This window comes from Heptranchias perlo, chromosome 5 (assembly GCF_035084215.1).
Source record: "Heptranchias perlo isolate sHepPer1 chromosome 5, sHepPer1.hap1, whole genome shotgun sequence".
In the NCBI taxonomy this organism is placed as follows: domain Eukaryota; kingdom Metazoa; phylum Chordata; class Chondrichthyes; order Hexanchiformes; family Hexanchidae; genus Heptranchias; species Heptranchias perlo.
Genome location: NC_090329.1, coordinates 59,128,178 through 59,143,145, shown reverse-complemented (window position 1 = coordinate 59,143,145; position 14,968 = coordinate 59,128,178). Strand labels below are relative to the sequence as shown.

Here is a 14,968-nt window from a genome sequence, read left to right as displayed (position 1 = left end):
CAATCTACTTAATTAAATTCAAGATCAAAAAGTGATTTTTGGCTAGTTTCAAATATAAATCACCCATAGCAAAGTGCAAATGATGACTTAAAATGACGAGGTTATGAGAATAACAGAAACTGAAGTAAGGCACTTTTATTATCATTTATAGATTTGAGTACAGGCCTAAAAGATTTTTTTTAAACTCCAGTGAAAAGTGAAGTCACATCTTCAGCCTAACATCACAGCCCCAATGTGATAAAAACATGATTTTTTGCACTTCGTCACAAGCCTTTCTTAAGCAAATGAAGTTAAATTCCAATGGAGAAAATACTGAGCACATTGTCGATTTCACAACTATCCGCATTCCTTGACAAAGGAAAAACAAAACGCATAGTTGGAATTTTTGACGTGGATAAACGTTCACAACGAATGTTGGGCATCGTCGCTGCAATTGTTGCTGGTACATATTTGAGCTCAGACTCCATGCCAAACAGAAGAAATTCCTTCTTTACCCTGTCTGTAATAATCCATCGCCATCTTTCCACGCAGCGGCTCTGAAAACCATCCAAGCTGTCTGACCTGCCTCCATGAATGCAATGCAGCCAATAATAAACAAAAAATAATCAATCAGTATATCAAGCTTGCACATTCGCCTACACTGAAAAGCTTATACTTTGAAACAACGATTAACAGTTACCAGTTAAAAACGGACAGTCAGAGCACATTTAAATGGTCACACTAACCATTCATTTCCCGAGCCTGTGAAAACAAAAGTTCAAAATGTCAGTCCTGTAGCAGTAATTTTGCCCCATGGCACTTCACTCCTTAGCGAGGGGGGGGGGGGGGAGGGGAGGAAGGAGAAACAACACAGCAAGCAAACAAAGGAGGCCGTTTCAATTCAGCTGTGCCAAGTATTGCCTGCCTTTCTTTGCACTCTCTCAGCATGGCACCCTTCCCAAGCATCTTTGGCATCGCTCCAGCCAGTGCCAGTCTGTCTAATCCAGCTCCCAAAAGGTACCTTCCTGGATCGTTTCGGAAATAAACAAGATCAACCGAGCTGCCACCGGATTCTGGCAGGATTCAAGTCTGCAGCTGCCAACTTCCTCACAAGCTTCAATGTTTTTTTTCTTACCAATCTGCTGTGCAATAACATGCCACTGAAAGTTTTTTATTCAATACTTTTTTTTAAAAAAGAGTTCAGAAGTACTAGAAATCACTCGGCGCACAGAACTCTCTCTCCTTCTCTCTCTTTCTCTCCCCCCTCTCTCACTGGAAATGTCCACACGCGACACAAGCACCACCTGCAGCTTGGAGTACTTTGGTGGCCAACCAGTGGGCAGACTCCTTAATACCAGCTCCTCTCTCTACCCTCAAAGCATCCTGGGTAATTTCAGAGTGGCAATCCTCTCATGTTTATTTCATAAAAGAATCCATGTATCTTACTGAACTCCTTGCACACAGAATTGTAATTACCAGCATATCAGCACCTACATATAGTACAATTATAGCTGGTTCTAACATTAGCTCGCTTCATTATGCATCTCCCACCAACCCCTAAAAAGGTCATCCGTATTCTAACTGGATGAATTATTTAGCAACCTTGTTATTTTTATTTTAACCAGATATAAAGATATATGCTTAGCACTTGTAAAAGCAGCACACAATGCCAGTATCAGCTAAGCAATTTAATTTAAAATAAAATACACTTATGCCTATCAAATCAACACCTAAATACAATTAAGCTGGAGAGTTGGTCATAAATTAGTGTTTTGCTTTTTATGATTTACAAAAGCTCTTTGTTTTTGCATGCTGGCATTTAACAGAGACAGTTGGCATCACAGTGTACAAACTGCAGTAACAGCTCAATACAGCAGCCTGCGCACTACAGTGGGCAGTCACTGTACCAACAAACACAAACAGAGGGAACCTTCAGCCAAACTACAGCTGTATAAAAAGGGCGTCTGTTCAAGTGACTTCAAGATACAAATGAGGTATCACACCCTGTTTGGATTAAAAGCCATATCACAGGACAAGCAACAGCAAAAAAAGTTTGCTACAGCTTCTAAAATTCTGTTCGTTCAAACGCAAAATAAAAGTAAGTCAAAAACAAACAAGTTGCCTCAAATCATTTCTAAAAATATTGTTGAATCTAGGTGTACACCTTACCTGTGTTTTTTTTTTAAATACAGTTTCTAACTCAGAAATTGAAGTCATTCTGAATGAAACCACATTTTCTCTAAAACAAACAGCCACTTCTAGAATATTTCACTAAAAAGTTTTATTTAATAACCTAGATTGCTATAAAATGAATGCAGTATTGTTGTGTGTTTAAGCAATGTCACTAGATAGGGGATAGTTAAAACCTCCATATGAACCTTAACCCAATACATTAACAATTTTAACACACTTACTGGTTCTATAATTGCCCATGTTTTCACTGACATTTTTACTAAAATAATTACTTAAACTATAATTAATTAATTAACAAAAGTAATTAATAATATTTTTTTTAAGTTATTTTTTGGGGAAATATCTTCATATACAATTTTATTTTTAAGTGCTTTAAGTGCTTACTCTTCATAAATGCCAATAGACAAATTGTCTGTTAAATATAAGAATTCATGGAACAAGAAAAGCTAATTCAACCCATCCACCCCATTCCTTCCATGGCATATATGATCTGTCCTATCATGGATTCTAGTCATTTATTTAGTCTCCTGACAGATATTTCTCTCTGACCCCTAAAGGCAGCCAGGCAAAATTTCAACTATCTGCCTACTCTTACAACCTCCATTATTTATGCCTGGTCCATTGTTTTCCAAAGATAGCGTTTCTACAATCCCCGCGGTACAGGAATCATTGTTGCATTAAGAAATGGGGGTAAAATTCAACTTCAGCTGGGGTGCAAAACGTACGGTAGCAGATCAGCAGCCCATCATACACCCCACTGGATTTGGACAGAGTGTAGGACGGCGGCTGATCTGCTACTGTCCATATCGTGCCTCCGCCGAAGTTGAATTTTACCCCAAATGGATCATCCATCTATACTTCCCCCTATAACATTCCTAACCGTAGAAATTTACAGTATAGAAAAGGCCATTGGCCCATCATATCCCTGTCCTCTCTTTGCTACAGCAATCCAAAACTAATCCCACTGCCCTGCTTTCTTCCCATAGCCCTGTATCATCATCTGCTTCAAAGGTTTATCTACTCTTCCCTTAACAGGTACTTTAGACTCTGCATTATTAATCTCTGCTGGAAAGCATTGCATGCTATCACAGCTCTGCATAAAGAAATTTCTCCTAACCACTCTCCTCACTCTCTTCATGACAATTTAAACTGATAACCATTACACCCCCACCCCAATCACCAATTCCCAACCAGAGGAAATCATCTTTCCCTATTCACCATCAAAACCTTTCAGAATTTTAAAAACATATATTACAATGCTAGACGGTGGGATCAGAGCCTATGCAGACACAAGGAGCTGAATGGCCTCCTACTTTGGTACAAACTTCTATGGTTCTAAATCGCTTCGTAGCCTTCTCTGCGCCAATGGAAGTAGGTTTTGTAAGTATCTCAAGTCTCTCTCCATAGCTATTGTTTTTTTATTCTGATTCTGGTGAATCTATGCTATGTGCTTTCAATGGTTTGGATGTCTTTTTTATAACGGAGTGTCCAAAACTGCACAATGTACTCTAACTTGGTCTAAACCATTGCCATGTACGAACTGATCATAACCCCTTTATTCTGGTATTCTTTACCCCTATTTATAACATCCAAAATGTTACTGGTCTTTTTTATGGCTTCTTCTACCTGCACTTTTAAGGAATTATGTATTTGCACAACTAGGTCTCAAATGTTCCTTCACACCCTTAGGCGACTGTCTAATGATGGAATACTCCTAGTTCTCATTTTTCGTCTCAAAACGCATAATGGCTCACTTTTCTGTCTGCCCATTCTACCAAACTGTTTATGTCCTTCTGAAATATTTCACAGTTCCCCTTCACGTTTGCTAAATTCCCCAACTTTTGGGTCATCAGCAAATTTTGATATCATGCTCCCTATGACGAAGTCTATATCACTGGAGTAGATTTTCAACATGTCACCTGGGCACACAACTGGCATTACGAATCGGCCACCCATGACAGAAACCGCCTGATTTAAAGTGGGGACTGAATTATGCACACCCTGGTCCAATTATCTTTCACTCTCTAACCCCATTTCAGTCTTCTCACCTGTCGCACATGTTGAGTGATCAACTTATATATTTATAAATCAAAATTATTGATGGAAATCTGAAATAAAAACAGAAAATGCTGGAAATACTCAGCAAGTCAAGCAGCATTTGTGAAGAAAGAAACAGAGTTACTATTTCAGGTCAATAGCCTTTCATCAGAACTGGAAGAAGTTAAAGATTTAACAGTTTTTAAGCAAGTACAGAACCAGGCAAAGCGGGAGAGGAAAGAACAAAAAGGAAAGGTCTGTGATAGTGTGGAGGACAGGAGTGATTAAATGACAAAAAAAGACGATGGTGCAAGGCAAGGAGGGTGGTAATGGGACAAGAAAAGAAGCAAAAGATAGGTCTAGAAGAGCTGTAAATAGCAACAGAACAGTTCGGTTTGGGTTCCGCCAGGACCACTCGGCTCCAGACCACATTACAGCCTTGGTCCAAACATGGACAAAAGAGCTGAATTCCACAGGTGAGGTGAGAGTGACTGCCCTTGACATCAAGGCAGCATTTGTCCGAGTGTGGCACCAAGGAGCCCTAGTAAAATTGAGGTCAATGGGAATCAGGTGGAAAACTCTCCAGTGGCTGGAGTCATACCGAGCACAAATGAAGATGGTAGTGGTTGTTGGAGGACAATCTCAGCCCCAGGACATTGCTGCAGGAGTTCCTCAGGGCAGTGTCCTAGGCCCAACCATCTTCAGCTGCTTCATCAATGACCATCCCTCCATTTTAACGTCAGAAATGGGGATGTTCGCTGACGAATGCACAGTGTTCAGTTCCATTCGCAACCTCTCAGATAATGAAGCAGGCTTGAGCTTCTTTTTTATTCGTTCATGGGATGTGGGCGTCACTGGCGAGGCCGGCATTTATTGCCCATCCCTAATTGCCCTAGAGAAGGTGGTGGTGAGCAGCCTTCTTGAACTGCTGCAGTCCGTGTGGTGAGGGTTCTCCACAGTGCTGTTAGGAAGGGAGTTCCAGGATTTTGACCCAGCGATGATGAAGGAACAGCGATACATTTCCATGTCAGGATGGTGTGTGACTTGGAGGGGGACGTGCAGGTGGTGTTGTTCCCATTTGCCTGCGGGTATGGGAGGTGCTGTCGAAGAAGCCTTGGTGAATTGCTGCAGTGCATCCTGTGGATGGTACACACTGCAGCCACGGTGCGCCGGTGGTGAAGGGAATGAATGCTTAGGGTGGAAGATGGGGTGCCAATCAAACAGGCTGCTTTATCCTGGATGGTGTCGAGCTTCTTGAGTGTTGTTGGAGCTGCACTCATCCAGGCAAGTGGAGAGTATTCCATCACACTCCTGACTTGTGCCTTGTAGATGGTGGAAAGGCTTTGGGGAGTCAGGAGGTGAGTCACTCGCCACAGAATACCCAGCCTCTGACTTGCTCTTGTAGCCACAGTATTTATATGGCTGGTCCAGTTAAGTTTCTGGTCAATGGTGACCCCCATGATGTTGATGGTGGGGGATTCGGCGATGGCAATGCTGTTGAATGTCAAGGGGAGGTGGTTAGACTCTCTCTTGTTGGAGATGGTCATTGCCTGGCTGATAAGTGGCAAGTAACATTCGCGCCAGACAAGTGCCAGGCAATGACCATCTCCAACAAGAGACAGTCTAAACACCTCCCCTTGACATTCAACGGCATTACCATCGCTGAATCCCCCACTATCAACATCATGGGGGTCACGATTGACCAGAAACTTAACCGGACCAGCCACATAAATATTGTGCCTACAAGAGTGGGTCAGATGCTGGGTATTCTGCGGCGAGTGACTCACCTCCTGACTCCCCAAAGCCTTTCCACCATCTACAAGACACAAGTCAGGAGTGTGATGGAATGCTCTCCACTTGCCTGGATGAGTGCAGCTCCAACAACACTCAAGAAGCTCAACACCATCCAGGACAAAGCAGCCCACTTGATTGGCACCCCATCCACCACCCTAAACATTCACACCCTTCAACACCGGCGCACCGTGGCTGCAGTGTGTACCATCCACAGGATGCACTGCAGCAACTCGCCAAGGCTTCTTCGACAGCACCTCCCAAACCCGCGACCTCTACCACCTAGAAGGACAAGGGCAGCAGGCACATGGGAACACCACCACCTGCACGTTCCCCTCCAAGTCACACACCATCCCGACTTGGAAATATATCTCTGTTCCTTCATAGTCGCTGGGTCAAAATCCTGGAACTGCCTTCTTAACAGCACTGTGGGAGAACCTTCACCACACGGGCTGCAGCGGTTCAAGAAGGCGGCTCACCACCACCTTCTCAAGGGCAATTAGGGATGGGCAATAAATGCTGGCCTTGCCAGCGATACCCACATCCCATGAACAAATAAAAAAAAACATTACCAGCACATGTTGTCCGAAAAAAAGGGAGCAGTGGTTATGATCTGAAGTTATTGAAATCAATGTCGAGACCGGAAGGTTGTAATTTTCCCATTTTGAAAGATGAGGTGCTGTTCCTCGAGCTTCCGTTGAGCTTCATTGGAACAGTGTAGAAGGCCAAGGACAGAGAGGTAGGAGTGGGAGTGGGACGGAAAGTTAAAATGGCAAGCGACCGGAAGGTCAGGGTCATGTTTGCGGACTGAACGGGCAAAGCAATCACCCAATCTGCGTTTGGTCCCCCCAATGTAAAGGAGACCGCACTGCGAGCAGCGAATACAGTATACTAAATTGAAAGAAGTACAAGTAAATCGCTGTTTCACCTGGAAGGAGTGTTTGGGGTCCTGGACGGTGGGAAGGGAGGAGGTGAAAGGGCAGGTGTTCCATCTCCTGCACTTGCACGGGAAGGTGCTGTGGGGAGGAGAGCGGGTTTTGGAGTAATGGAAGAGTGGACCAGGGTGTTGCGGAGGGAGCGGTCCCTTCGCAATGCTGGGAGGGGAGGGGAAAATGTGTTTGGTGGTGGCATCCTGCTGGAGGTGGCGAAATGGCGAAGGATGATACGTTGAATGTGGAGGCTGGTGAGGTGGAAGGTGAGGACAAGGGAGATCCTATCATGGTTCTGGGAGGGAGGGGAAGGGGTGAGAGCAGAATGTGGCAAATGGGACAGACATGGTCGAGGGCCCTGTCAATTACAGTGGAGGGGAATCTTTGGTTGAGGAAAAAGGAAGATATATCAAAAGCACTGGTGTGGAAGGTGGCATTGTCAACACAGATGTGACAGAGACAGAGAAACTGGGAGAATGGAATAGAGTCCTTACAGAAAGCAGGATGGGAGGAAGTGTAATCAAGGTAGGTGTGGGAGTCGGTGGGCTTCTAGTAGATATTGGTTGGCAGCCTATCCCCAGAAATGGAGATAGAGAAGTCGAGGAAGGAAAGGGAAGGGTCGGAGATGGACTATGTGAAGGCGAGGAAAGGGTGGAAATTGGAAGCAAAGTTGACGAAATTTTCCAGTTCAGGGCGAGAGCAGGAAACGGCACCGACAGAGTATCAATGCACCAGAAAAAGAGGTGAGGGAGGGGACCTGAGTAGGACTGGAACAAAGAATGTTCCACATATCCCACGAAAAGGCAGGCATAGCTCAGACCCATACGGGTTCCCATAGCGACACCTTTTATTTGGATGAAGTGAATGGAGTCAAAGGAGAAGTTGTTCAATGTAAGAACAAGTTCAGCCAGGCGGAGGAGGGTGGTGGTGGTGGATGGGGACTGGTTGGGCCTCCATTCAGGGAAGAAGCGGAGGGACCACAGGACACCCTGGTGAGGGATGGAGGCGTAGAGAGACTTGACGTCCATGGTGAAAAGGAGACGATTAGAGCCGGGAAACTGGAAACTGTTAAAAGTGGCGGGGGCGCCAGATATTTATAAATAGAGAGAGAACAAAAAAGTGGCCCCAACACTGACCCCTACTTCCAACTCTTGTCCAATCCAAGCAACATCCATGAATACAAATTCTTTGTTTCCTGTCTGACAACCAACTTTCTATCCATGCTGCTACATTTCCTGTTATACATATGGCTGAATTTTGTAACAAGTCTCCTGTGAGAGACCTTAGAGTGTCTTTTGAAATCCATATATACTCCATCTACTGCATTCCCTTCATCTATACAGTCACTTGTTCAAAAAGCTCTATTACATTTGTCAAACACATTTGTCAAATTATAGATTCCAAGGGCCCGATTTTACTAGGGGTGCGGGTTCCCAGCGGATGGGCAAGCGGGTGCGTTGGTAACGCGCCCGGTAAAATTAGTGGGTTTCCCGCACGATCGCAGCAGGCAACGCACTAATTGGATCCACTTACCTGCTCCTCCGGGTTCCCCGCTGCTGATCTGCGCGTCGGGCAGGCTGCGCATGCGCAGTAAGATCTGTCAGCTGGAGGCGCTCTATTTAAAGGGGCAGTCCTCCACTGACAGATGCTGCAACCAATAGCAAAGATGACTGCATGGAGCAGCCCAGGGGGACGGCTGCTCCCAGTTTAATGATCCCTCACCCCAGGTATCAATACATGGGGTGAGAAGGAGGGGGAGGACAGAGATCTTCCCCCCGGCGGGCGGGAGGAAGCGGCCCGCCTCAGCCACCAGGAAAGCCTGGCTCGAGGTGGCAGAGGGGGTCACCCGCGCCACCAACATATCGCCCACCTGCACACAGTGCAGGAGGCGGTCCAATGACCTCAGTAGGTCAGCCACAGTGAGTACACGTAGTCTTTCCCCTACACTCCGTCTGCCACATCACTGCCCCCACCCCACATCTCCTTCGGCACTGCCAACACTACTCTGTCACATCACCCCTCATACCCACTCAAACCCCATCCTCATCTTACCTGCACCTACTCACCTCGCCAGTACTCATCCCACCACTACCACTCAACCCAATCCTCATACAATCTCATGGCTCTCTCATACTCACCCTCTCGTGCATCTCTTTCACGGTCAGCCTCACTCAACCTGCCACCACCTGTGCTGCAGCCACAGGGCATGCATCACATATGTGCAGTAGGCAGCGTAAGGCAAACGTGTCGTGAGCATGAAGGGGATGCACAAGGGTGTTTGAGGGTTTGTCATGGTTGTTACTTCTATTGAATTTCAGAACAACTCACATCACACATTCTATTGGCACCACTACTGCCATGTCTTCGCGAATCCTGTCCGGTTTGTGCAATAAAGCCCACTCCTGGGCATCACTATGAGGACCCACCACTGATGCCACCCATTGTGTCACTGCAGAGTGGGTGTAGGTGTATTTGCAGGGCTCTTCTGCGCAGACGACTGAGAGACATCGGCGATGTCCCCGGTGGCACCCTGGAAGGATGCGGAGGAGAAGTTCGGGAGGGCAGTGGTGACTTTGACACCGACAGGTAGGAAGATGGTGCACGGGCCAGCCAGGAGCAGCTCGGCATGAACGAGGCTGCAGATGTCCACGGCTACATGTCGAGTGACTCTGAGCCTCCGTGTGCACTGCTGCTCAGAGAGGTCCAGGAGGCTGCGCCTCGGTCTGTGGACCCTGTGGCGAGGGTAGTGCCCTCTGCGACGCATCTCTCTCTGCGGTAGCCCTCCCTCCTGCTGTACAGGTGGATGTGTCACAGCACTGTGTTGTGGAGCTCCACGTGTCAGAGGTGGACGGCGTGGATGGCGAGGCTGGTGAGGCTGGTGATGCTGTTCGCCCTCCGAGGAGGTCATGACTGCAGCTACGGCGGCCCCCATCCGCAAGATGTACTTCTGAGGGGGTCCGCAAGGTAGGTACATGTCTCCGGACCCCGGGGTAAGTGTGCAGGTTGGTGACTTTGACCGTCAGGAGGAGGGTGGTGGAGGCCAAACTTAGTCCCAAGTGACAGAGTGGCCTCCTGCAATGGGTGAGGGTCTCCCCCCCCCCCCCCCCCAACCTGTCAAATGGACCTTTGCAGCTGCCACAGGCTGACAGCTGCAACACGTCCATTCCAGCTGGGAGTGTTTCCCCCAGTGTGTGAAACAGTCCCATGTTGCTCAAAAATCACACACAGTCCCTTAATCAGGTCAGTTAATGACCTGAAATAGCAAAGTAAATAGCGTCAAGTGGCATCCCGCTGGCTTTAATTGCCTGCGGGATTCCCACCAGCGGGGGCTGCGCGCGCACCCCCGCGGGGAACCCGGAAGTGGGCGGGATCGAGGCGCGATCCAGTCCCGCTCCTGGATTTTGCAATTTTCGAGCCCCCCCGCCGAGAACGCACCCGAGAGCGGGTGCTAAAATCGGGCCCCAAGACTTAGCACTCAATTGTGGTTAGACTAATTGGTCTATAGTTACCTGCACAGAGTGCTAAATTGACTATCATCCAGTCCCCTGGAACAATTTACATGTCTAAAGAGGAATGAAAAATTGGGGTCAGAGCCTTTGCTATCTCCTCTCTGGCTTCTTTCGACAGCCTAGGGTGCACACTATCAGGACCCAGTATCAGTAACATATCCACTTTAAGTTCTGCTACATTTTCCACAACCAACTCCTTTCCTACAGTTATCTCTAACAACCCTCTTCTAGTGCACCTACATTCTCACTTCAATTGTCGTTGGTAAACACTGATGCAAAAATCTATTCAAAAAAGTGGCCCCAACACTGACCCCTATTCAGATTTTTTGTAAAAATTATACTAAACGATATTGTATTATGTTCCACTACTCTTGTTGGGGGGGCGGGGGGGCGGATGGAAAATATTCCACGGCTCAATACCTCCATGCTGAATAATATAAACTTGAAATTAAGAAATGTCCAGAATTAATTACTAGACACCACCTCTCCGCAGATTCACTAACCCAGCTGCACCCAACTTTAATGGATCACTGCTATTTTTAAATAAAAACAAAAAGTACTGAGAGCAAAGCAAATGCCAATGAGGTTAGGAACATTTGAAAGTGAAGGAAGATTTGAAAATAAAACTAAAATATGTATTACATTTATTTAAAACAGGATTTAATATTTTATTACAAATGTTATACCTTTTCTCTAACTGGAAAATGTAACAAAATATTCTAATCAAACTCAGATATACTTAAATTATCAAAAAAGAGATTTGAAGTGATGTGAAAAGCATAATTTAGTTTCATTTTATTTTCTTCATTAGGAATAAAAGTAGAAGAATCTGGAATAAAGAAAAATCTCTCAAATTTAAAATGCAATTAAAAATCCACTTCAAAATACTTTTAGTATCAATTTTGTTTTGACCCGATTAAGACAGTGCACAATTGAGTGAAAATTTTACAAAAAAGCTACAATTATAACATTTTTAGATGATTGGCCTTGACATTTTAACTTTATTCACACAATATTCAATATTCACACAATCCTCAAAGCAGAAGTATCTGGCCTTTGGATCCAGACAAAAAGGTATATAACACGTAATCATTTCCAAACATGTCAAATCTCATTCACACAATTAATTTATTTTTTTTAAGGTCGTGACTATTATGGAGGCAAATGCAGCAGCCATTCTTCACCAGCAACATCCCTCAAACAACAATGAGATGAATGACTGGTCAATCTGTTTTTGATGGTATTGGTTGAGGGAAGAGTGTTGGTGAAAACACCTGGAGAACTCCCTGCTTTTGTTCAAGTAGCACCATGAGATCTTTACCACCACCTGAACAGGTAGGCTAGACCTCGGGAGAACTTACTACGAAAAGAGTGCCATCAATACAAGGCTTTGGTCAATAAGTTAGGAAAGAGCATATTTGATTGAAGCAGAAGAGGTCATTCCTCCTAACTAGTGTTTCTTTCTACCCTTCCATGGATAACCTTGTAACTTTGCAGTAGCAAGTGTAGTGGATCAGAACCCCTATCTTCCATTATCCAAATTGCAGGGACAAGGCCATTTGAATGGCTGGGGCTTTGGTGCTGCCCACCCATAAACACCAGTCAGAATATTGGAGCTGCAACATGCCGCTCCAATAGTGTAGAGGAGAATCTAGAAAGGCCCAAAGAAAATCTTCTACTTTACATCTGCAGCTGCCAATGGAGCAATTAGACCTCTTGAGGAAGATAGGAAGGTCCCAGAGGGGATCGATTGCCTTTCCCTAATAAAGTTTATGGGCACTTGTAATGCCCTCGGGAGAACTTGTCAGCTGGCACGAGTTCCCGAGGCCTTATAAAAGGCAGAAAGGACGGAATTTCTCAGAACTCCGCCAGACAAGCCCCCTTGATGTGTGAGTTACGTGGATCTACCCACACCCCGCTCCATCGGAATTAAGAGGAGCACTTTGATCAGCATGGCATCCAGGCAGAACTAGGATCTTCCCCAAATGTTCATTTCCATTTTTCCCAAACCCAGGTATTTCATGGCCACAGATTTTCTAAAATGGTAGTTTTAGATTAAAGTTAGGAACATAATAACTGCTAGATGAAAAATGACCACGGTCCGTCTAACTCGCCTTCTACCATCCTGGTGGTCACATGATACAATGAAAGTGGAGTTGTTGACTAATCATAGCAATCAATCTCTATCAATTAGTGTACAACAGACCCAGAAATGACACAAGTTAAACCCCAGTAGTAGAGAGCTTTAGAAACCATAGATCCAAAGTCCTCCTGAGCATGCTACACTTACCACATGTCATGTCTCAAATTACTCATATTTCTCATGTTACAGAATTCAATTTAATAATAGCACAAGCTTACGGTTATCACTTGATAATAAGCCTTAGCAAAAACTTAAACCTTTATTTCAAACCCATAAACTTCATAATGAATTTGGTCACTACCCATTGAGGCACCAAAAAAGAAACTAAGTAGAATGCAATTGCTGATCTGCGATTTCACTGTCCAGTTCTGCAGTGCCACAGCTAATTTCCAGTTTTTAAACGTGAGGCTATGTTGGGATTTTATTTTCAAGCTTATGTCTATTTTAGAAATCAAATCATCTATAATTATAACTGCAAAAATAATGAAAGATCATGTTGAACATCCTCAGTGCACCCGCCTTCCCTCTTGGTTAAGGGATATTAAAAACATGTGAGGTGGATTTATGGTATGTCCACAGGTTAGTGTCAAATTTAAATGATTTTTGCATTTGCAACATTTAGAATAGCCTCAAATTGAATATAGCTTCCATTGTTTGTAATCTAAATCTTAATCCACAATAAATTTCCTACATTACAACAGTGACTACACTTCAAAAGTACTTCATTCACTGTAAAGCACTTTGGGATGTCCTGAGGTCATGAAAGGCACAATATAAATGCAAGTTCTTTCTTTAACTGATAGCAGGTTGATAGGCATTGTGCTGTAGTAGGTAAGAAACCACTGAAAAATAAAATCTGTATATACTTTAACAATACTTCCCATGATGCACATACCACCTGAAAGTTATTTTTAAATATAAAATGTCAGGTTTTTAAACTTAAATGTACAAAATGGTGAAATTAAAGATCAAGACACTTAGATAAACTGCTCATAATGCATTCCCTTCTAATTTCTCAAAATAAAACAGGGAAATAAATCATTATTTTTGTTTAAAATGTATATGAATAGGATTCACAAATTGGTGGGTCAGTTAGATTCATTACCCAATCATAGAACGAGCCTACAATTCGCCACAAAGTAATTTTCTTGTCTTAGGCACCAAACAGAAGCAAGGTACCTTTGCATAGACAAGGAGAAAAAGAAAAAGATCACAGGTCGAGTCATCCTGGTCCACTGTATTACATCGATCATCAACCAGATCAAGAGAAGCACTGGAAGTGGCCCTAACCCAGATCACCCACCCTACGTTCCCTTTTAGTCAAGGGCGAATGTGAGGCATAGATGGCTTTCACAGACAGACATTTTTTTTTAAATAATGCTAAAATACTAATAATATAATTAAACTCGTAACAAAGGACAACAGCCCTAGATATATAATTTGCACTCTGCTTAAAATGAAGATTCTATTTTAAACGGTTTCAATGCCTGCTAATGTAGAGATATACTTTGTATACTATGTAATTGGAGCTACAACAATTGCCTATATCCTGAATTTTGTTTATCATTTATTCAATTTATAGGGAAATAGGCACACCTGATTAACATGTATTGTTGGAATCTAATTTAACAGTCCTTGTGCGATTAATAGTACACAAATCTTCAAATTAACATCTCTCAAGCTGTGAATGAAATTGAATTTTATATGAACATTATGCATCACAATAATGTAAGAAATGTAAATTTACAGTTTAAATATCACTATAGTTCTCAAATCTAAGTGTTCTTTGCTAATCTGTGTTCCAAGTAAAAAGCAATTCTACAGGAATCAGTGCAACCAGCATTTTGAGAGTTATTGTAATGAGCCAAGCGCACTGCGGCAAAAAGACATGCTCATAACAGGTTGCATCCCTCCAACGAAGATAATTACTTGACTGATACTCTCTGTCTGAGATAAAAGAAAGCTGCTCGTACTCCTGCTTGATCCTGGAAGCAGTATGATTAAAAATTCCCAGAAAACCCAAGCCTTTTGAATGTTTAACACCACATGAAAGTGAAGTTATCTGTAATCTAGACCTAAAGCATTCCCACTGACAAGAGTGATCCTGCTGGGTATCTATCCTACTCCTCAAATAGCACAGTATCCCAGCAACCTTTCTGTTGCCAAGGCAAACCCTGGAGAACAGTTGATGTAATCAGCCTACTGCAATCCTGTGGGTATATCTTCGTTCTGTTGCGTTTCATGCCACTGCACAAAGCACAATGTGAGCTGAATGCTAAGCAGCGTCGAGGACTCAAGGGACTGATTCAAGTCTTTAGTGCAGTTCTCTGTGCGATGACGTAGACCGTCCTTCATGTAGATTTTACTACACATAACAGCTGACGTGT

At 44.0% G+C, this 14,968-nt stretch overlaps 1 protein-coding gene and 1 long non-coding RNA gene across 5 annotated transcripts in view; both read right to left on the bottom strand.

Annotated features, from left to right (window-relative positions):
* Positions 1-14,968, bottom strand: part of msraa (methionine sulfoxide reductase Aa) — a 321,830-nt gene that overhangs the window by 292,938 nt on the left and 13,924 nt on the right. The window lies entirely within an intron of this gene.
* Positions 111-1,337, bottom strand: LOC137321785 (uncharacterized). The gene is made up of 2 exons (XR_010962902.1): positions 726-1,337; positions 111-561 (listed from the first exon to the last, which is right to left on the bottom strand). It is a non-coding gene; the product is annotated as an uncharacterized lncRNA (long non-coding RNA).